This window comes from Podarcis vaucheri (genome assembly GCF_965113315.1).
Source record: "Podarcis vaucheri genome assembly, chromosome: 9".
Taxonomy (NCBI): domain Eukaryota; kingdom Metazoa; phylum Chordata; class Lepidosauria; order Squamata; family Lacertidae; genus Podarcis; species Podarcis vaucheri.
In genome coordinates, this window is record NC_138767.1 from 54,826,822 (window position 1) to 54,850,348 (window position 23,527).

Consider the following 23,527-nt stretch of genomic DNA (forward strand, 5'->3'; position numbering starts at 1 on the left):
TTACAGTGGTGGAAGTTTGGGAATTATTGGTTCAGGAGTACAAGAAAGGCTTGTTAGAGCCATGGGGTCTGAGCTTTGAGCAACCAGCTCAGACCTCTTTTCATGCTGAGCTTCTTAGGTACACCGAAGGTACACCGAAGGTGAACAATAGGCTTCATTACCTTTCTCCCAAGGTGAGCAGGAGTGACCTAATTAAGGCAGGCAGGACTGCTTACTCTATGATCTTAACCCCTTCATGCGTTAATTAGACTTCAGCACGTAGGTTACATGAGGCTGGTTATCTCACAAGTGGAACATTTGAAAAAGTGGCAAAGCTTTGGAACCGCCATGTTGAATGCTCTCTCCACCCTTTAAAAGGCAGGTCACTTCGTAAATTGTGAAAAAAATGCAAAGTTATGGGAAATGTTGCTGTTTTTCATTGTTAAGGAGCATCACAATTACAGATAATAATTCGCAATCAAGTGTCCCATTAATTTTCGTGCCAGGGTGCCAAATCTATTATCTTCAGATCTGCTTTGAGTCATAGCATACCTGTTCACCATAGATAAGATTCAGTAGCAATTCTTATTTTTACCTGGAAGCAGCCTTGAGTTCTGTCAGGGGGGAAAGGTAGGGAATAATAATAATAATAATAATAATAATAATAATAATAATAATATACTTTCCCCTCATTCCTGCATGAGAAGAAGCACCTATATGCAGCAGGATCCAACTTCTTATATCTCCTGTTGAAATATAATAAATAATAATAAATTTTATTTATACCCCACCCTCCCCAGCCAAGACCAGGCTCAGGGCGGCTAACACCAGGTATAAAAACAATTGATTAAAACACAACTTAAAAACAAGATTAAAATGCAACATTAAAATGCAGCCTCAATTCAGTAGAAACTCAAATCAAAAACTTTTTCGGGGTGAAAATGTCAAATCTTCACCAAGGCCAACAATCCAGAAGGGAAGGGAAAGGAGATTGTTAGCCGCTTTGAGACTCCTGAAGGGGAGTGAAAGGCGGGATATCAAATCCAAACTCTTCTTCTTCTTCTTCCTACATGGGCCAGAAAAAAAGCCAAGGAAGTCCCCAAATAGGAGTTCCATCACAGAAGGAGAAAGGAAAAAGGAAAGGGGGAGGGGATCAGGCTGATTCCAAGCCAAAGGCCAGACAGAACAATTCTGTCTTACAGGCCCTGCAGAAAGAAATCAGATCCTGCAGGGCCCTGGTCTCATGATACAGAGCGTTCCACCAGGCCAGAGCCAGTGTTGAAAAGGCTCTGGTTGACACTAATCTGGCTTCCTTAGGGCCCGGGACCTTGCTATTTATTAACCTTAAGGTCCTCTGCGGGGCATACCGGAAGAGGCAGTCCCGTAGTTACGAGGTCCTAGGCTGTATTCTGAGAGGTAAGCCCCCTGTCCCACCCCACTCTTTTGGAAATATGCACTATGGCCAGATGGTGCTCATCAAGGGATGGTTCAGTCAGTAGAGCATAGAGTTGAAGGGACCCTGAGGCTCATCCAGTCCAGCCCCCTGCAATGCAGCAGGACTGCAGCTGTCCTATATGGAGATAGAACTTGTTGTTGATATCAGGGTCATGGGTTCAAGCCCCACATTAGGCAAGAGATTCCTGCATTGCAGAGGGCTGGACTAGATCACCCTTCCAATCATGGTCCCTTCCAATTCTCTAGTAGAAGTAATGGGGACAGGGAATGGGACACCGATGCATCCCTGTTAATGACATACAGAGCAGAAGGGATAGAGGATATAATAGTCTTCAGCTATGAAGCTTCCTCAAAATATTTGCAATGCGTCAATTAAAGGTAAAGGTAAAGGTACCCCTGCCCGAACGGGCCAGTCTTGACAGACTGTGGGGTTTGTGCGCCCAACTCACATTTATTGGCCGGGGGCCAGCGCTGTCCGGGGACACTTCCGGGTCACGTGGCCAGCGTGACATCGCTGCTCTGGCGAGCCAGAGCCGCACACGGAACGCCGTTTACCTTCCCGCTGGTAAGCGGTACCTATTTATCTACTTGCACCCGGGGGTGCTTTCGAACTGCTAGGTGGGCAGGCGCTGGGACCGAACAGCGGGAGCGCACCCCGCCGCGGGGATTCGAACCGCCGACCTTTCGATCGGCAAGCCCTAGGCGTTGAGGCTTTAGCCCACAGCGCCACCCGCATCCCAATGCGTCAATTACTAGTCTGTTAATAGTTCCTGCATCTAATCAAACAGTGGCTAGCATCAGCCTTTATTCTTAATTATTAGCCTGCCCTCTTGGCACAGCTAGAACACACAGTGCATTTAAACCCTTTGGGGACATAGGAATGAACTGAGGACAGGACATTTTCACAGGCAAGCTTCCTCCCTCAGCTGCTGCCAAATAGGCTTTTCAGAACCAGAATGAATATGTCATTCTCACCCTCTTCTTTAAAGACAACAGCAACCCATGCCCTGCAATTTGATCAAATAAATGAAGAGTTCAGTGAATGGCAAAAGTTGCCTTAGAGAAACAGCCACTGGCATCTGTCCCCTCTAATTAAAATGCACACTGAAAACTCTTCAGCCTGTGAGAATAATTAATAAAATGCCAGCCATAGATAAGCAACAGCTAATTCTTTGTGCTCATTGATTTTGTTCTACAATTAAGAAATGCGAGATCAGCCAAGCTGATTTTGATGTGTGTGTGTGTGTGTGTGTGTGTGTGTGTGTGTGTATTAACGTCATTTATTGCTTTGCCACTGCATTTGCTGAATTGGAAGATGACCATGAAAACAACTGCAATTATTATTATTTATTTCAATTTTTAAATCAAAGATTCTACAAACGGAGGAGTACGTTTCTACAAATGTAAGTGTTCTCATCCCATCTACTTGCTTTGGGTGAGCTTGAAGGTATCTCAATAGCTTCCACTCATCGTTAATCTGGAGGTGCAATAGAGATGGCCATGTTTGTGTGGTACCCTTGCATCTCAGTCCTTAGTTGGGACTGTGATTGTGCACAGATTTCATTGGACACCCACATCCATGTTGCACAAGTCTTGTGCAAAGAAAAAAGAATGTGACCCTAAACCTCTCCCTCCCCCACTCCTTTGGTATGATTGATTGGTCTCAAAACATATCAAGTATATAAACATTGGCAGCTCTGAGAGTCATGTTTCCTTCTGATCTTAATTGAAGCAAGCAGCAGACAGTTTATAGGCTCTCCCAAGTTAACCCACAAGAGCTCATTTGGCATAGTCTGCATTTCTGACAGCTCACTGCAAGCCTAATCAAAACCAGACTTGTTCCAATGTGGAGCAGACTAATGAGCATTTATTAGGCTGCAAAATGACCAGGCTAAACAATGAGCCACTAGCATGGAAACACCACTCATCAGCCCTCTTTACGGTCGTAATTGCACATTGACGTTGCAACAACAAACTCAAGTTTGTTTTGCCTCTGCTGTTCCCTCTTGCTGGAAAAAAAAATGTTTAAATGTTTGGGAGCCAAGCCAGTGTGCTAGTACTGGACTCTCTGACCTTGCTTGGACTTTAGCCAGGAACCTAGATTCTACAATCTAGTGCTGTTTCTGAGAAAGCAATGCCTAGGAAACCAGCGTTCTGTCCACAAGAGCGACTATCAGACCTTTGTGCTGGGGTTAGAAATAATGCTGAGTGCTTTCTAGACCTGTGTTGCTGAGGTAAAAGGTAAAGGGTAAAGGGACCCCTGACCATTAGGTCCAGTCGTGACTGACTCTGGGGTTGCGGCACTCATCTCACTTTATTAGCCAAGGGAGCCGGCGTACAGTTTCCCGGTCATGTTGCCAGCATGACTAAGCCGCTTCTGGCGAACCAGAGCAGCGCACGGAAACGCCGTTTACCTTCCCGCCAGAGTGGTACCTATTTATCTACTTGCACTTTGATGTGCTTTTGAACTGCTAGGTGGGCAGGAGCTGGGACTGAGCAACCGGAGCTCACCCTGTCGCGGGGATTCGAACCGCCGACCTTCTGATCAGCAAGTCCTAGGCTCTGTGGTTTAACCCACAGCACCACCTGCATCCCTGTTGCTGAGGTAGCAGTACCTATTTGCCCCTGAAATACTTTAAAGTTCTCAGCATGTGCAAGGCGTCATGGGAAGATACTGGTTGCCAAGGCCATGCGAAGCCCCAGGCCAGATGGGAAATGTAGCTCCCATTTTGATAATCTTTACCAAGGAGTTCCCCTTTGCCTCTACCAGGGCAACTTGGTGTAGGCCCCCCTCAAAATTGTACACCCCATACCAACTGGCCTACCTCCCCCCCCCCCAGTTCTGACCCTACCATTAGGCACACTGGGGTGATTGCTTTAAGCAGCTGATTTGGGGTGTCATGAAAGAGCAGTAAATTGCTGATTGCTTAATTTATCATCATCACTGTTGTCTTTTCACTGCCAGAGAATGGAAGAGACACTTGTGGGGCTTCCTGTTCTTAACTAACTGGTCTTGGGAACCATCACCTTGATTTGGGGAGAAGGGGGTGCCATTTATTGTTCTGCCTCAGGTAGCAAGATGCTTTAGGCCCACCATCAAGTTTGTTAGATGTTTCTGCTCTCTTACCATACATGCCTTTTGTGTTCGCTCCAAGGCAGGCAGGCATTTATTTTGCATTGCTATAATGCCCTTTTTCCATTTTATGCTCACAGCAGCCCCATGGGTGACTAAACTGAAAAAGAGTAACTGGTCCAGATGTTCTATGATGACAGATGCTCTGTGATGACAGAACATCTTATTGGTTTCCATGAAATATTTCCAAGTAGAGGCATTTATAATCATGCTGATTGGTGTGTGTGTGTGCACGCGCAAATGTGTATACATTTGTATTTAGAGGGGGGCCATCAATGTCAATGGCATTTTGTGGAGTTACTTAAGCAAACAAGGGGATTAGACAAATTCACGGTGGATAAGGCTGTGGCTACTAGCCATAAGAGAGTAATGTGTTGCTTCCAGAGTTGGAGATAGTGTGATTCTGAAGACCAGTTTCTGGGTATCAAAAGTGGGAAGAGTGCTGTTGCACTCAGGTCCTGGGCTTCCCCTTGGCATCTGGTTGGCTACTGTGAGAAATGAATGTTAGACTAGGTGGACCTTTGGCCCTATAAATTGTCACACCAGAAAGAGAGGAGGTGAGGGCATGACACAGTCATAATGTAAACCCTTGGAAAACCTACAGGCTTCAATGGTCAAGAATGGTATACACAATTCCACCACTAAAACCTATGACTTCAAAGCAGAATTGGATAATCTGTGGCCAGATATTGATAAAGTACAATTCCCATAATTACCGTATCAATCATTGGCCATACTGGATGGGGCTCATGGAAGTGATAGTTCAGCCACTTCCTTGGCCATGCCTCTATGACCTATCTAGCTGCCAAGCCACCTTACCAAGTCCTAGAACCACTAGCCACCACTGGGCCTACCTCCTTGAAGAGCTGGCTATGCTGACTGAAGGAGCCTTGCTTGATTCTGCAGGTTCTGACTCTTACTGTGGAAGGGATGGGGATGTCACTGACTGGGGCCTCAACCTCCAAGTCAGAGGAAGGTAGGAGAGCTATGTTCTCAGGCTGGAAGGGCTCAGAGGAAGATACTGAGCTTCCCCAGCCACCCCCTGCACAGAAGAGCACCCTGTATTTCTTCGTCACTTCTATTTCCTCAGGGTAGTACAAAGGGCTGGGTTCAGAAGTCATGACAACTTCTCTTATACACATACACCCAAGAAGGGAGAAGAAGCCATTTCTAGAGAAGTGATCAAGGTAAAACAGGCATGTCCAAAGTCTATTTTGGCCCCTGTGGCAGTTTATTTCCTGGGGTCAAATCCCAAAAAAGCACAACAGCATCAATCCTATAAAAGGTCAACAACTTTGGTTGGCACCCCTGAGGTTAAAGGTAAAGGTAAGATAAAGGACCCCTGGATGGTTAAGTCCAGTCAAAGGCTGGGGTTGCAGCACTCATCTCGCTTTCAGGCTGAGGGAGCCAGTGTTTGTCCACAGGCGGCTTTCTGCGTTATGTGACCAGCATGACTAAACCACTACTGGCGCACGGAGAACCATGATGAGTGCCAGAGTGCACGGAAATGCAGTTTACCTTCCCGCCGCAGCAGTACCTATATATCTACTTGTACTGGCATGCTTTTGAACTGCTAGGTTGGCAGGAGCTGGGACAGAGCAATGGGAGCTCACCCCGTCACGTGGATCCGAAGTGCCGAACTTCTGATCAGCAAGTCCAAGAGGCTCAGTGGTTTAGATCTCAGAAGTGATCAAGAGTGAACCTACAACACCAGAAGGCCACATGATATTAGGCAAGGGAGCTCTGGTTCCCTACCACTAGCATATGCCAAAGCAGTTGTAGCCCTTACAGAAAAACTAATATATTTGCATCTTGAACTCAGTCCATTTTCACTGACATAACTGGGGATTTGAGACTATCCAGTTTCAATAACCAAGTATGAAATTAGAAAAGGACTTTTTCATCTCATATTGTGCTATTCTGGGCAAGAGTAAGAATGTATATATGTATAAATAACTGTGTTACATTCCACAGCGGGCAATAAAAGTGAGAGATCACGATTGTTCTCTACTTTTCCGTTAAACCAAAAGAAAGGCTTCTTGAGCTGAGAAGTAGGTAAAGACCTTCAGGCTGACAAGAGTGGAATTAAAACTGAATCCAGTTTCCATGAATGCACATCATTAACATCTTAATGACTAGATATGCAAGTAGTCACTTTGCATCTGAATGGCTTTGTCTGATGAATCTTAATTGATCAGACAATGTTTCAGAATGCAGACTCCCTTTTGTATTTCTAGTTTCATGAATACCTGGGGGGAAATCCTTTATGCATTGTATGTTGAATGGAAAACAGTTTTCCAGCTGGACCTTAACAAACTGCATCATGCTGGCCCATTAGTGGGGGAAGGTTTGCTTTTCAGAAGTTATGTCCCAAGCATGATGGAAGAAGCATGGTACTCACTGGATTAGGCACCTGATTGTCAAAAGGCCAGGTGGTCGGAGTTATTTACAGCTGCCTGTATACATTTGTATGCAACTGCCTGGTTCTGTTTTGCTCAGGACTTCAATGAGGATGTCTTAGGCATAAATGTGAGTGTTTTGCATGCAGCCACACACAAAAATAGAGGTCACTGCTTAGCAGAGCTTTCAGATGGCCTTACATGTATACTGCCACTGAAATTTTGGCCTAAAACAAAACAAAGTTATTAAGGGTGTTTTCTTGGGAGGGAACATCCGAACCATATATGCTGTTAGAACATAAAAGTACTAGAAAATGTATGTTTGTAAGGGAGACGGGCAGTCGAAAACATTTTTCTGCCTGAGGCAAAATAGCAAATGCTTCCCTCCAACAAACGCATATATAGCAGCCAAGAAAAGACAAAATATTGTGCCATTTGAAAAATCTCACAAGCATAAAATTGCAATAAAAAATAAATAACATTTGCTGGCTGGCCTTTCATGTCGCTCGCAACCACCTGCCTGGGGGGGACCCCTTCCTCTTCCTGACGCTATTGCAGGCTCTGTTTGGGTTTTACAGATCCATAGGTTGCCAGTGCGTTTCACCTAAAGCAAAATTTATTGTGAATTTGAGGGGTCCTACCCTAGCAAAACATTGGAGAGGTTTTGGGGGAAGTCAAGTGAGCTTTGATAGGCTGGGCAAAACTGAGTGGCTTACACAGCATATTCACACCAGAAGCACAATTGCAGTAAAACCAAGAAATAATGGGGGGGGGGGAGAGAGAGAGAGGTTGAAGAAGTGATTATACAAATGAAATAAACTGAAATCACGCTCACACAAAGTTCAGTTTCCCCAGAATAAATGCTGAGTAGGCAATGGTTGGAAATGCATTTTGGGCAGTACAGAAGCTGCTTTTGTCCCATTGACAAGCTACACTTTCAAAATATGGTACAAAGTGAGTTTTCTCAGAAACTAAAAACAGTACTGTAGTGATTTTTAGAGCAATTTCTCTTCAGTTTCAGAGGAGAAACTGCTTGGGCCCCCCATATCAGCTCAGCAACTGTGGTAAAGTGCTGGCTTTTGCCTGGAAAATCTCTAGACATAACCTTATTGACAATTATTTCATTCCTAACATGACTTAAAAAAAAAAAAGTTGTCAGAATTTGAGAGCAGGGTGGTATTTAAATCTATTAGTGGTTAGGGATGAACAACAATAAAACATAGAGTCATGCCCTTTATATCTGTCTTTAAGAAGAAGAAGAAAATACCTCCCTTCAATCTCTTATTATGAAATACTGCTATATTGCAGCATAATTTGAAGAGAGTGGAAGGAATTCCTGCTACTTGCCAGAACATAAATAATGGATTTAGGTTTCATTTATACCGTGCCTCTTGCAAAAGCCAAGTCATCTTTGCCAAAAGAATTAACGGGGGAAGGAGGGGAGGGAAACGTGAGGAAGAAAATTAAAATACTCTGTCTTTCCATTTATTTCTTGCCAAGGCTTTTCAGCTGCAAGACCCAGTAAGCGCCAAAACATTTGAAACTTATTAGAATTGTCATGGCATTCAAGGAGAGTGCATCTGAGATACAGATATGGATGAACACTGCAGCAGTCTCATGCAATGCAAGGCTTTTTCTAAAATCGCCCACCCAGTGCAGTTTTTAAAGGGTAACATCTGTCCATAATGATGGGGCGCCCCATGACTCAATATGGATTTTAAATTTTTACTGGTATTGCAAATTGACATTTTAACACCTTTTCAGCAACTCTTCCAGGGTAGAGTATTTGTGCAATTTATAAATATAGTATTTTATCCACATATTGGACAGGACCAGCCAAAGTGGAACACATTCATGCATCTATTTTTTTCCTGGTATCCTGCTCTTTGTCACAAGAGAGTCCAGGGCAATATACCGTATTTTTCTGTGTATTAGACCATATTTCCCCCCTATTTTTTCAAGCTTCAAATTGAGGGTCGTCTTATACATGGACACAAAAAAAATACGGTATTTGGTTATCTGATGGAAAGGACAAGAAGCGCCTCCCTATTCCAGGTATAGAAGCTGGTTTAACTGCAAGTGTAATCTTATTTCAACACTGGCAACAGAACACACCTCAGGGCCAGAAGTTACCGTATTTTTCGCTTCATAAGACGCACCTGACCATAAGACGCACCTAGTTTTTAGAGGAGGAAAACAAGAAAAAATATTCTGAATGAAAAAGTGGATGTATGATTTTTGGGGTGCATGCTGTAGCCATGGACATGCTATGTGATCTGATGGTGAATTTGGGGTGACCCAATGTAAAAATCCTGAGGATCCATGGGCTTTTACCTCCCCCTTCCCAGGCAGCCTCCGCTAGCGTCCCTTATCTCTCTCCCGATCCCACCGATCAGCTGCTTCCTTTCAACACTCCCTGCCCTCTTGTTTGCCTTAGTGTCTTTTCCTTAGCTGGAACAGTTTTTTGCTCCTCCTTTTCTTCTAATTTCTCTCCTCATGGATTTAGTCTTCCTGTTTCCCCCCTTTGCAAGTTGCTGTCTTTACCTCCCCCCTCCCAGGCCGCCTCCTTTATTGCTAGCATCCCTTATCTCCCTCCCCGATCGCTTGCTGATTAGCGGCTTTGTTTCCACACCCACTTCCCTCTTTTAAAAAAAAAAACACAAAAAAACACAATCTGCTTTTTGCCCCTGGGCAATTCGGCTCCAGGGATCACGCATTCACTCCATAAGGTGCACAGACATTTCCCCTCACTTTTTAGGAAGAAAAAAAGTGTGTCTTATGGAGTGAAAAATACAGTAGCTAATGATAGTTCAAGGCAGATTGAATGGCAGACATCCTCCAGCACAGGGACAGCAAACATGAAGCCCTCCAGATGCTGTTGGGTTCCAGTTCTCATCAGTCCCAGCCAGCATGGCCAATGGTCAGGAATGATGGGAGTTGTAGTCCAGCAACATCAGGATACCACCATGGTGTCTGTCCCAGCTCCGAAATCTCAGAACCTAATTAAAATACAGTTTACTGAGAACTTCCAATCTGTTAGGTATATTTGTTATTAAAAACTCTGAACTTACAATATACCTTCATGAAAAAGAGCTACAGTTGTTTCAGTCGCAGGCTTTCCCTCTGGGCTTTTTGGCGAGACATTAAGAAAAGGTGTTTTTGCAGAACAGGCTGTTACATCAGAGGCGTACTCAAATGGTTAAGACCAAGGCAGAACACAACAGGCAGTTTGTTCCACTGAGCTGTCTCTCTCATTACAGCAACTTCTTTATTTCTCTCTCAATGACGTTAGCTAGAGGCTTTGCCAAAAACAGACATTTGTTTTCCGTTAGCTGCACATTTTCTCTGTTTATGGGCTTATTATGACTTGATATACATTACGGGACATGGCTCTGATTTATGTAAAGGCATCTTTAGATAAGGATAAGAACCTTCACATTCAAAGACATTGCGCTTTCTTGCATTCCCCTGCCCCAAACAGTGTGGAGTAGCCCTTCTCTTTCCCTTCAAGAGGTCTCTGGCCTTCCCAGAGATAGGTGCTGTACTATACCCAGAAAGGCTGGCAGAACATCAAGGTATTGAATGGCACTGAGGCTTCAGGAACCCTAGAACAGTCGCTCTTTGAGCCTCTAACACAATTGTAGTGGCTTTAAAATTCAACCCATCTGTCTTTTTTCCAGCAAGGGAATATATAAATACTCCAAAGAAACTATTTGAAGACCCTGCTGCAGAAGAAAACTGTTTTATCAATTTCTTTTCTTTTTGAACAGTGTTGAAAGTTCAAAACACCACAAAAACTGTTCTATGTGAAATCATCAATTACACATAAAAGCTGCTGTGGTTTTAGTACCTTTTCACAACTGAGTTATTGTTATGTCCAGGTGCTGGAGGGCTGCAAGTGAAACCTGAGCTTTTTCTTCTGTATAATTTCAGTTGCCCTTTACTCAGCCTCTTCTCAAGCCTTCCGGTCCCAACTCCTTCTGTTATACACTGCCTGCCTACTCCCACTGCAATATTCTTGCACTCATCCTTCGAAGGCTTTGTGTACTTTTCTCCTCTCCAGACAACTTCTTGCCACTTTCTGTTTATAGCATTGCTTTAGTTCTGGTTTTGTTATTCTCCCTTTTGCACCCTCTGTCCCCGGGTCTCAACTGCTACATCCATGTCTTGATCTCCTCCTTCTGATCCTTAAATCAAGAGTGCTGGTGTAGATTCCACATGATCGTCAATAGGAAGAACTACAAAACAACCCGCAGCAGACATCACAACTTCGCATGGAGCCTCACCAAGAAGTTGACTCCCATATAGGTAAGAGAATGTGAAGAAAATAGGCCCTATGTCCCATTCTTATCAGCAAATCTGTCCACGCTGGGGGATTGGAGGTCCTGGGCTGCCTAGATGCCAAAACTGTCCCCCTGGCCTTGTTGTTGCAGTCCAAAGGAAAGCAGAGCAATATGTTTGGCACCAGCTTGGCTGCAAGAGTTGCTGGAAGAAGACATACAAGGCGCCATCCAACCATCTTGGGGACTCCATTCTGGATCTGTAGAGGGTATACTCCTTAGACTTTTTTTCTCCTGAAGATGTCCTATTAGGCAGTAGATATGGATTGTTCCTGAAGGTTTACTCCCAACACCTTTCTTACGAATGCAGGAGTTGGGGATAAGAGTTTTCCTTCTCCTAGATGGGCTACCTTCTCAGGTCGATGAGCCCCTCACTTCCTTCTCCAGCACATGAAGAAACTGCCTTCTTGATCACTGACTCACTATTGGTCTCATCCCCTCAATCCATTGGAGCCTGTCTTCACATGCAGGGGAAGTCTCTAACTCACTGAGGGTGTGAGACTCATCAGCTCCCCTTACCTGGTTTAGCTGTCCAGGGTGTGGCCACTGTCACATGCTGACAGCTTCAAGGAGCCACAGGTGAGAGCTGAGTGCAGGGTGGGGACCAAAGGGGGACAAACTAGCCCAGAAGGAGCATGACATGAACTCCTCCAGAGGTACTACCCTTCCCCTAACTCCCCATATACCTCACAAAAGGGGTGGGTCTGGGAAATCTCCTGAATCTGGGGGTATATGAAGTCAATAGCTTCATCCACATATACATTACCTGTATACTAGGTAATATGTCAAATATACGTAAGAACTGAAGGCAATGGAAAAAGTAGAACTAGCTCAGCCTTCCTCAGCCATGCAGGTGGGACTCAGAGAGACTGTAGTCCAAATAGCAACAGGTTCAGGAAGGTTGACTCTGAGCCCAAGACTTGAGTTAGACCTCTGGAATGCAGAAGATGGCCACAGTGACCAGCTTGGACCCTTTGTTTAATGAGGAAGACCTTGTTTAAGAAGTTAGCCAATGGAGTTGGTTTCCTCAGGCACATCCGGTCAAGGCCAATGAAAGAACAACAGAGGCCATTTCACCCCATTTGTGGACAGAGGAGGAGATCACTCAAGTACAAATTCTTAATTGTAAAGAGATGCAAGTGTCCCAACATGAGACCTGAGGACACAGGCATAGATGGAGTCTCGGCAAATACTTGTCATGCAGAAAGTGCATGGAGAGACGTTAATGTGGTCAGCAGCATCCTGTTGCCTTTGGAAGAGGCATTGCTCAGAGCATGGGCAAATTGGCTTTGGGCCAGCCCTTCTAAACTACAGGGTGAGCGCAAAACGAAGGAAATGTGTTGATTGGAGCTGGTGATAATTTTTTATTCCAGCATGAATAGCCCATAGCAAGGAGACCCAAATGACCTTCTTGGTGAAGCATGATCAGAACAGGAGATGTTTACCCAAGGAAGAAATAGCTATAGGGAAGCTACAGTTCGGATTTCATTATTTTGGCTACTGTACACTAGGAAATAATCCCTAGAGAAGGTTCTTAACTATTTTAATATGTATCTCAATAATGCTGCTTGAAGGAGGCCCTGAGTTAACTATTTGATTGCTGCTCTGTAGCAACTACTGGTACTTCTGTACAAACATTCATTCCTGGATTTTTTTTGTATTCTTTGTAACATGCCTGGCATTGAAAAAGTGGTATTCAGTGAAATGAAGCCACAGAGGCTTCATGTGGTACACAGAAGTGGTGGGATGGGAAACATATTCCATATATACTTGGGAGGTGGGACAACTCATACAACTCTCTGCGAGTGGGATTCAAAAGTTCCCTTTCACAGATTGCACCAGAGCAGAAAAGAAAAGGAAAAATTGGAAGTCTGCATCTCTCACACTTTATTCTACCCATAATTCTTTGAGTTGCTGCTCCAATTCACCATTATATGAAATGATTAAATCTAGTATTTCTTGCAAGCATAGGCTCAGCCAGTCATACTGAGGTGACACGGGACGCGGGTGGCACTGTGGTCTAAACCACTGAGCCTCTGGGCTTGCCGATTGGAAGGTCAGCAGTTTGGAGCCATGTGACGGGGTGAGCTCCTGTTGCTCGGTCCCTGCTCCTGCCAACCTAGCAGTTCAAAAGCACGCCAGCGCAAGTAGATGAATAGGTACTGCTCCGTCGGGAAGGTAAACGGTGTTTCCGTGCACTCTAGCTTCATTCACAGTGTCCCATGTGCCAGAAGCAGTTTAGTCATGCTGGTCACATGACCCAGAAAGCCATCTGTGGACAAAAGCTGACTCCCTCGGCCTGAAAGCAAGATGAGCACCTCAACACCACAGTCACCTTTGACTGGACTTAACCATCCACAGGTCCTTTACCTTTACCTTTTTTATCTTTTTTACTGAGGTGACAGCCTCAGCCCCTGCAGGATTAGCACTGTGTTGAGATCTAAATGCTGCAGAAAGGCTGAAGCAAATTTTCGGAAAAAGTAGTATATAAGCATCAGCAAGTTCATCAAGCGGCTTCCCAAGTCAGTAATGTAGCACTAGCTGGTCCAAAAGCAGTCTATAAGATAACAGTAATAGAATAATAATTTATTATTTATTCCCCGCCCATCTGGCTGAGTTTCCCCAGCGACTCTGGGCAGCTCTCAATCAAGTTTTAAAAACAACACAGCATTAAATATTAAAAACTTCCCTAAACAGGGCTGCCTTCAAATGTCTTCTAAATGTCAGGTACCGGTAGTTGTTTATCTCTTTGATATCTGATTGGAGGACATTCCACAGGGTGGGTGCCACTACCAAGAAGGCCCTCTGTCTGGTTCCCTGTAACCTCACTTCTCGCAATGAGGGAACCCCTAGAAGGCCCTCGTTGCTGGATCTCAGTGTCCGGGCTGAACGATAGGGGTGGAGACAGTCCTTCAGGTATACAGGACCGATACTGCTCTTCAACCAGCAAGTGCATGCCCCTCCCGCACGTCAGCAGATGATGGCATGAAACACAGACTCATGCAAAATCAATGAATCACAACGGAATGGAAAATAAGAGCCGCAAGTGTGAATGAGCATTGGAATGGATTGAGGCATGCTCCTACACTACTACACCTGAGAAGTAAGAAATATATCCAACCTGGTATAGGGAGATGAGTTGAAGGGGACCAGCAGCATTGCATCCTGTGCTGGTGCCCACGGTAGGCACAGAGCACAGAGTGGTCATGGGGCTGCGGTTCTCCACCTGTCCACCCACCCACACAAGGGGAGCTGGCCGGCCGATGTGGTCCTTGGAAGGCAGTCCTGCCCCCTAAAGTTGGCCAGGCGGCCATTCAGTGAGGGGGCTAGGGGCACGGCAGCAAAGCCAAGCTAGGTTTTGGTACCCAGAGACCGCAGGCTGCAGGGCGAGCAGGAGGGGGGTCCCTGCATTGAGGCACCTGGTTCACACCCCCTCAAAATCACGCACCCGGGGCCACAACCCCTCTGGCCCTCCCCATGCTATGCCCCTGAAGGGGACTAGAAAACTCGACTGAGGAACAAAATGTAGGCTGTCCATCCCTAATCTTATTTAATTGTTAGTGTTCCACACAAAGTATTTCCTCCCCACCGTGCTACAACTGGTACTATATCCTAAGCACATTTACTCAGATGTAAATTCCACTGAGGATGCTTTCTGGGATTATCGCATAACTACAGTATTGTGTGGCAGGGGCCTTTCTAGGCAATGAACCAACCTCATCTGATGCCCAGTGAAAAATGGAAGCTGAACTGGGAACTGTCTTTAGAGAGGTGAACAGGAGTTTCTACACCGAAACTGATTTGAATAGCTTCTCTGTGAAAATATTGTTTCAGCTGCAGCTTTTTGGACTGAACAGCCAGGAGGGAAGCAATGAATTGAATGTTAGGCTAGCAGGCCGGGGCTGGCAGTTAGGGTCCATAGGCTTCAAAGAAAGATAAATCTTATTAAGCTGATTCTCCAATGACACATTTACGAATAGTCTGCTTTTTGAGCAGGACTTGACACTTTATGGATTTGTAGGAATAGAGAAGGAATAGAGAAGGTAGGTGAACTCTCCCGTACTTTAAGGGAATTGTCTTTACTTGGAAAAATCTAAGTTCTGGAGAAGATGCCACAATTCTGAAAAATCCTCCCTTTCCCCAGTTTATTTCCCTTTGCCAAGACCTCTCTGTGTTTATTCTTCCCTCTTGGTTTTTCCATTCTTGACTCTGCTTGCCTAGCTTTCTTTTCACCAGGTTCACAACAACTGGTTTTGCATGGCTTTATTTGCTCTGCCTCCTAGTCTTCTATTCCAGGCATAGGCAAACTCAGCCCTCCAGATGTTTTAGGACTACAATTCCCATCATCCCTGATCACTGGTCCTATTAGCTAAGGATGATGGGAGGTGTAGTCCAAAAACATCTGAAGGGCCTATGCCTATTCTATTCTGTCACACCCAGGGCTGGCCCAAAACATTTTGGGTATCTGAGGCAAACCACACAATGAAGAGCCTCTCCCAGCTGGGAAGAAGTGGTGATTGAAGATCTGCATCAGGAACAAGTGGGGAATAGAGATCTATGGTACATTGGGATCTGCTGCTCATGTGGATTCTTTCACCCAAGTCAGTTGCCTCAGATTGCCTCATGGGTGAGCCAGCCCTGGTCACACCAATTCAGATATCCATCCTTGCAGTTGTGTGCAAGTGGTTAAGAGTGGTAGTCACGTAATCTGGGTAACCGGGTTCACGTCTCCGCTCCTCCACATGCAGCTGCTGGGTGACCTTGGGCCAGGCACACTTCTTTGAAGTCTCTCAGCCCCACTCACCTCACAGAGTGTTTGTTGTGGGGGAGGAAGGGAAAGGAGATTGTTAGCCGCTTTGAGACTCCTGAAGGGGAGTGAAAGGCGGGATATCAAATCCAAACTCTTCTTCTTCTTCTTACATCCAACCAGGATAGAAGGCAGGGCAGATATATGCAGAAAAGGCCTGACAGAAAAGTACTAGGTATAAGCAGGTTTGTAATAGCCATAGAGGTCATATTGGCTAGCAGCTGGTGGCAGAGGGGAGCTGGCCAGCATATTGACATTGCCCTGGCACTCATGAGACCAGATTGTCAACCCCAAGGTTAGGTTTGCAAGACAGTGACTTGCCCAAGCCCACCTTCCAGTTGATTAAGCAGGTAGTTGAACCCAGGTTTCCCCAGATGAAATCAAGCATCATATTTGCTACTTCTTGGTGACTCTGGTAGAGACTGATATTTTAGAGCACTTCCACATGGCTTTCTTACTATATTTGTAACCAATAAATATTTCTAGATGGACTAGGCAAGAGGAGATTGGCAGTCTAGGCCAAATTGACAGGAGTGTCCATTACATATCATTATCAACATTGTGTGTGCCTGAATTTCGGTATTGGGGATTCCACGGACAAGAGTCTAACGTTGGCTCTGTACTTTTTTATGGGCCTGACCCACATTTCCTCTGTCTGAATAACCATCATCCCCTGGCTGAACGAATGTACAGATTTTGCTTGTAATCCAATTATAGAAAACAAACACAGGCAAAAAACATGAAGGTGCTGGAGGGTAAGCAAAAGGTCACGAGACAGTATTAAATTATACTGTGTCAATAAACAGAAGACTGTTTGTCCTGTAACAATAAAACACTACTCTTAAAAATACTCACGAATGTACAAACTGGGATTAAATTTCCATTGCTATTCTCTTGAATCCTTTCATTTGGTGACGATGAAGTCAGAGAAGTTGGGTGGAGGAGGAGGACAGATGGTACCTGAAATCCTCTCAAACACATTTAGTCTAGCCGAAATTACCCTTGTAATGTTGACAGAGTTGTAAATATTTATGTTGCAAAAAGTGGGTGCCCCAAAATTTAAACAACCCTGAAACATCTGCCTCCCTGATATAGTCATATCACATGGCACTAGCGGAGAGTTGCTAGGAACACAGAGAGCTGGGTTCAAATGCTTTGCTCAGGCTTAGCCTTAGATTTTACTGGGTGACCCTCAGTCAGTCACTGCTCTCTTCTCCATGTAACCGTAAGCCTTAGCATGAGTGTAAGCTTCCAAAGAGGACATGTTGTGTGTTTTGCTCCTCCGCAGTGATTCTGCTGCTGTGCTGACATAACCCATGGTTTGTCCAAGCTTGAGTTTGTGGTTTAGCTCTCCCCAGACAAACCACAAGCTGCAAATCAAGAGCCAGTACTTTGGCTTGTTTGTGCTAAGCCATGGTTTGGATTGCCATTATGTGGGAACTAGGCCACTGACTGCCAAACCTGCCTCACAGGATGTTGTTCCAGCCATCAGGAAGCCCCTGGTTCCAGGCTTACCTAGTGGTAACACCTGGGGTTGGGAAGTCATTCAACATGTTAAATTCCCATCATGCTCAGTCCAAAGCAATGCTATATTGGGTGTTTCAGGGCATTGTGGGACATTAAACATGGCGGGTGGCTTTCCAGATGCAGCTATTGCCGCCAAATAAGCTCATTCCTAGAGCGATGGACAGGGACCCCCATCGTTCTACCCAGACACTGAGGTCCAGCGCCGAGGGCCTTCTGGCAGTTCCCTCACTGCAAGAAGCCAAGTTACAGGGAACCAGGCAGAGGGCCTTCTCGGTAGTGGTGTCCTCCCTGTGGAACGCCCTCCCACCAGATGTCAAAGAGAAAAACAACTACCAGACTTTTAGAAGACATCTGAAGGCAGCCCTGTTTAGAGAAGCTTTTAATGTTTAACAGACTATTGTATTTCAATATTTTGTTGGAAGCCGCCCAGAGTGGGCGGGGTATAAATTATTATTATTATTATTGTTATTATTACTGTTTTGTTATTATTATTGTGTTTTAAGATTGCTATTGTTTGTAAGCCACCCAAAGAACACAGTTAAATATTATTATTTTAAAGAAGAAAGCAATTGGGCTTATTTGCCATTCTTCTTAGTTTTCTTAAGCTGTACAACAGTGCTTAAGTATCTTTTAATGTAAGGGAGCATCAGTGTGTGTAGGTATCAATCATACATTCATCCATCTAAAGTGATCCTGCCTTCCACTGACCCCCTTGACTCTGCAGGGTTTTATCTGCTTATAGCTTCCCACCTCAAAATATTCAGAGACCAGACAATGGAGGAATTTACTAAAGGCAAGATGTTCAGCAGAAGACAGGGCACATGGGAAGTGTCATTTTGAGGTTTTTGGCACTGGTCCTGGATCTCTCATTTCAATCATTGGCTTTTCACAGAACAGGATGCCATGAAGACAATAACCACAATGGGGAGATATTGTTAAGCCTTCCATATCAAACAAGAAAGAGAATATGAATCGTTTGAATTTTACATTGGGGAGAATCAATGGCTGCTATGTTAACGTTAGGCTTGTAAGATTTATTCTCATTGTTGGTCTCGGGTTATTTTGTATCTGTATTATGCCTAGGAATTTTGAACCGACCTGTATTTTCAAAGCCTTAATTGAAAACACTGCTTTGTTCATTCTGGACTGAATCTTGTCACTGTCACTGTGGTAGGGATGTCAGCACAGATTCCCTGAAACTAGCTTATATTTGAACTCCACTGGTCAAACAGGATTCCATATCATGCCCTCACGCTGATGATAGGCTTGCACTGTATGAGTATGTTGGACTTGATTATCACTTCTTAAAATCTCTATTATTGTTGTTGTTGTTATTTCCATTATCATTTTTATGTGACTAATGGCTGTCTGCTAAAACACAATAAACTGATTTGACTTCTTGATGTGACATTTCCATGTGGCATCTTCAAATTCCTCTATAAGCTCCCCCAGACGCCTCTGTTTATTGAGCATTCATTCTCGTTTTCTTGCACAAAGCTTACGCAGAGGTTAGACCAGGGGTAGGCAACCTAAGGTCCTGGGGCCGGATACGGCCCAATCGCCTTCTCAATCCGGCCTGCAGACGGTCCAGGAATCAGCATGTTTTTATATGAGTAGAATGTGTACTTTTATTTAAAATGCATCTCTGGGTTATTTGTGGGGCATAGGAATTCATTCTTTTTTTTCTCTCTTCAAAATATACTCCTGCCCACCACATGGTCTGAAAGACGGTGGACCAGCCCACAACTGAAAAAGGTTGCTGACCCCTGGGTTTGACTATGTCCAATCTTTATTAAGCATTCCTTCTGCTTTCCTTGCGGGGTGGCAATATGACGATGAGCATTTATTCTCATTTGCTTGAAGGGTGTATATACATCTTCCTGTTAATCATTCATTCGTCCCACATTTTTCTGCACACTTTCTCACCATTTTCCTAATTACAAAAGTCATTTTTTTAAAATAAGGGGGTTGTTGCACTAGGACAAAATGCACTTTAATCCCTTTTAATTGTGCAAAAGTAAATTTCCATTGGGCACCTGAATCCCTCCAGCAATATAGTGTCAGTCTGGAGGCAATCTATGTTTTGAATTTGACCCACTAGCAGCGGGTAGTAGTAGTCAGCATCACTGCTTCATTGATTCATGTGAGATTCGGGGTCAAACTTGACATAACGCTAACCACATCTTTGAATCCCGTGCTTGGGATACTTCTCATCTCCGTCCCCCCAACCCCAAGCTAGTAGTTGTTTCAAAGCCACTCAGTCTGGATCAGATTCATGGCCCAGAGGGCATTTTCAACCTTTTACCCCTTTGATGTTTTCTTGCTGAAAATCTCCCAGAGCACCATTGGGGGTAAATCTGTATCACTGTGCTTTCACACAGCTGACTTAAAAAAGAAAAAAAGAAAAAGGAGGATTGTTCCAGGAATGAGATTCAAAGGTGTGGTTAATCTCAGATCTAATTTGACCTAAGGGGAAGCAGCTGCAATTAGGAAAATAAAATAAAGGGGTTATGGTCCCCTGCACAGAGACTTCCTGTACTCAGTTAAGTTTTCAATGTGATCAAAATAACTAACGCTGCATGAGAGCGAAGTGACATGGAAATGGTATGGTGTACATTGTCCCATTTCTTCATAAAAAATATGACCAGAGTGTCACTGAAGAAATTAAGGATCACTTCTGATATAACATTGCCCTCAAATCTACTTTTCTTTTACCCAAATGCTAGCACTAATTATTGTTTCATTGAATGCTTTTAGATTTACTTTCTGTCCCTAGACAGAGATCTGAAGAAAGCTGACAGTTTCCAGAGGCAACTCTGCATTGTGTTGCCCTTGGAATCTGCCCTTTCCTTCTCACTAAGGTAGAATTGATGTATTTAGATGGCAAGCATCGCTGTATTTTGCCTTGTGGCAAATACTGTGGAAACCTCCATGGTTAAAGCAAGGGAACAGACGTTCAGCCTCTTCGTTGCCGCATGATGGCAGTGCTTTACAATATGACAAATATCTGCATACCGGTCCTTTGACATGTAACCAGTCTTCTTTGCTGACGCTGCTATTTTTGCTCTCTCTGCCGTTTCTGCTCTGCTTTCATTTCTGGTTATGCTATGGTGCTTTCAATTATTTCTTTTGTGTGTGTGCGGGTGTACTGCCATTTATGTGACACTGTATTGCTTTTGTCATTTTGTTATTTAATTTCTATACTGCCCTTCATCCAAGTATCATGGGATTTACAATAGAAAAACACAAAAAAATGCACAACACAGTAACAAACAAAAACAACCCCCACAGTTTATTTACTTTTTAATGTTTTATTTAAGCATATTTACAAACAAACAATAAAGTACACACACTTAACCCAAAAAACCAAGAAGAGTAAAGGGAAAGGGTAGGAAAGAAAAAAGGATAAAGTACCACATCCATTGGACTCCCCTCCACCAGCACTCGTCATCTTGGAGTCATTTAAGTTCTTATTCACATTGCATATCTTTTATCACTGTAATTACTTCTTTTATAGTAGTATTATGGTGTAACATCAAGTCACTTGAGGTAATCCCCACAGTTTAAAAGCCTGTAGGTTGTTTAATTAGTCAAAGGCTCCCAGAGCCTGGTAAACAAGGCACATCTATCTATCTATATACCTATATATCTATATATCAATATAAGTGGTACCTCGGGTTAAGTACTTAATTCGTTCCGGAGGTCTGTTCTTAACCTCAAACTGTTCTTAACCTGAAGCACCACTTTAGCTAATGGGGCCTCCTGCTGCTGCGCCGCGCCGCTGGAGCACAATTTCTGTTCTCATTCCTGAAAAAAATCTGGGTTAACGGAGTCTATAACCTGAAGCGTCTGTAACCCGAGGTACCACTGTATATGGAATTAAATGCATGCAGGCCTCTACACAATGAAAACAATCCAGTATTTCCAAGCAATATTTTTTGCAGTGCACTGAAAGCATCACAAAGACCAATAATCTGGAATGACCATATGAAATCTAAACAGGTATCTAAACCAGGCTACAGCAAATCTGCTGAAGAGTTAAAGGAATATGTATGTATGCTAGAAACCTTGTGGAATTCATTAGGAATCTTCAGATTCTTTCCTCCCTAGGAAGTGAATGCACAGAGCTTCAACAGCATGAGGTAATTTGCTGTTCAGAGCTCTTAAAAAAAATCCCTCCTGAATTTTAGAAAAGCAGAATGAGATCATTTGCAGGTGATAAGTGGGGAGGTTGGTTGGTATAATAAAAACAAGGACTTAGACTGTTAACAGAGCACTGCAGTCTAAAGCTATGTACACATTAGCAGCTCAAAACAGAGCAAGTTTGTCTCCCCACTGCATTTCCAGTTACATTTGCACATTGCTGTACACACCAGAGGGGGAGTGAAGATGTCTTAAGGTAAAGGTAAAGGGACCCTGGACTATTAGGTCCAGTCGTGACCGACTCTGGGGTTGCGGCACTCATCTCACTTTATTGGCCGAGGGAGCCGGCGTACAGCTTCCGGGTCATGTGGCCAGCATGACTAAGCCGCTTCTGGCGAACCAGAGCAGCACACGGAAACTCCGTTTACCTTTCCGTCAGAGCGGTACCTATTTATCTACTTGCACTTTGACATGCTTTCGAACTGCTAGGTTGGCAGGAGCAGGGACCGAGCAACGGGAGCTCACCCCGTCGTGGGGATTCGAACTGCCGACCTTCTGATCAGCAAGTCCTAGGCTCTGTGGTTTAACCCACAGTGCCACCTGCGTCCTTTGGAGATGTCTTAACCTGATACATATTAGCTGTTTGGTTTCCCTGCACTGCAATGTGCCCCTCTCCTATTCATGAAGTTGTCATCTGCACGTGTGCCTTGGTTCAAATGTGCACACCTCAGTTTAACTGCAAAGTGAATGTGGTTTGCATCCTGTTTTCAGAGTGGCCTATGGGGAGTCCACAAACAGAAACTGAGCCCAACAGTGCTCTCGATACATGCAATTCCCAGTGACTGGCATTCAGAGGCTACTCCTTCCTAGTATGCTTCTTTATGATCCATGAATCTGTCTAATCCTCTTTTAAAGTCATCCAAGATGGTGGCCGTCCTGATGTCCTGCAGAAGCAAATTCTATCGTTTAACTATGCATTCTGCGAAGAAGTACCGTATTTACTCAAATGCAATGTGCACCTTTTTTGGCCCAACTATGTCACAAAAGGGACACAGGTGGCACTGTGGGTTAAACCACAGAGCCTAGGAATTGCCGATCAGAAGGTCGGCGATTCGAATCCCCGCGATGGGGTGAGCTCCCATTGCTTAGTCTCAGCTCCTCCCAACCTAGCAGTTCAAAAGCACATCAAAGTGCAAGTAGATAAATAGGTACCACTCCAGCAGGAAGGTAAGCAGCATTTCCGTGCGCTGCTCTGGTTTGCCAGAAGCGGCTTAGTCATGCTGGCCACATGACCCGGAAGCTGTACGCCAGCTCCCTCGGCCAATAAAGCAAGATGAGCGCCGCAACCCCAGAGTTGGTCACGACTGGACCTAATGGTCAAGGGTCCCTTTACCTTTACCTTTATGTCACAAAACTAGGGTGCGCATTAGATTCAATGGCGCATTCGATTTGTGTAAATATGGTAGTTCTTTTTGTCTGTCCTGTTCAGATTACTGTTTTATTTTGCATCCAGGGTGCTCCCGCTGCTAGTTTTCTGAAGCTGCATTTACGCAACGTTAACCACAATCCATATCGATCTCGTAGTTTCCTGGCAAGTGCTGCTGTTTGAAGCATTTGTTTTGTCAAACCAGCAATGATCTGGTTTGCGGAGTAAGCAGTCAGTACTGTGGGCATGCCCTGACAGCTGTCTCTCGTGAGCCGATGACAGCTCCATGAATAGTTCATGCGGAGATGGACTGCAGGG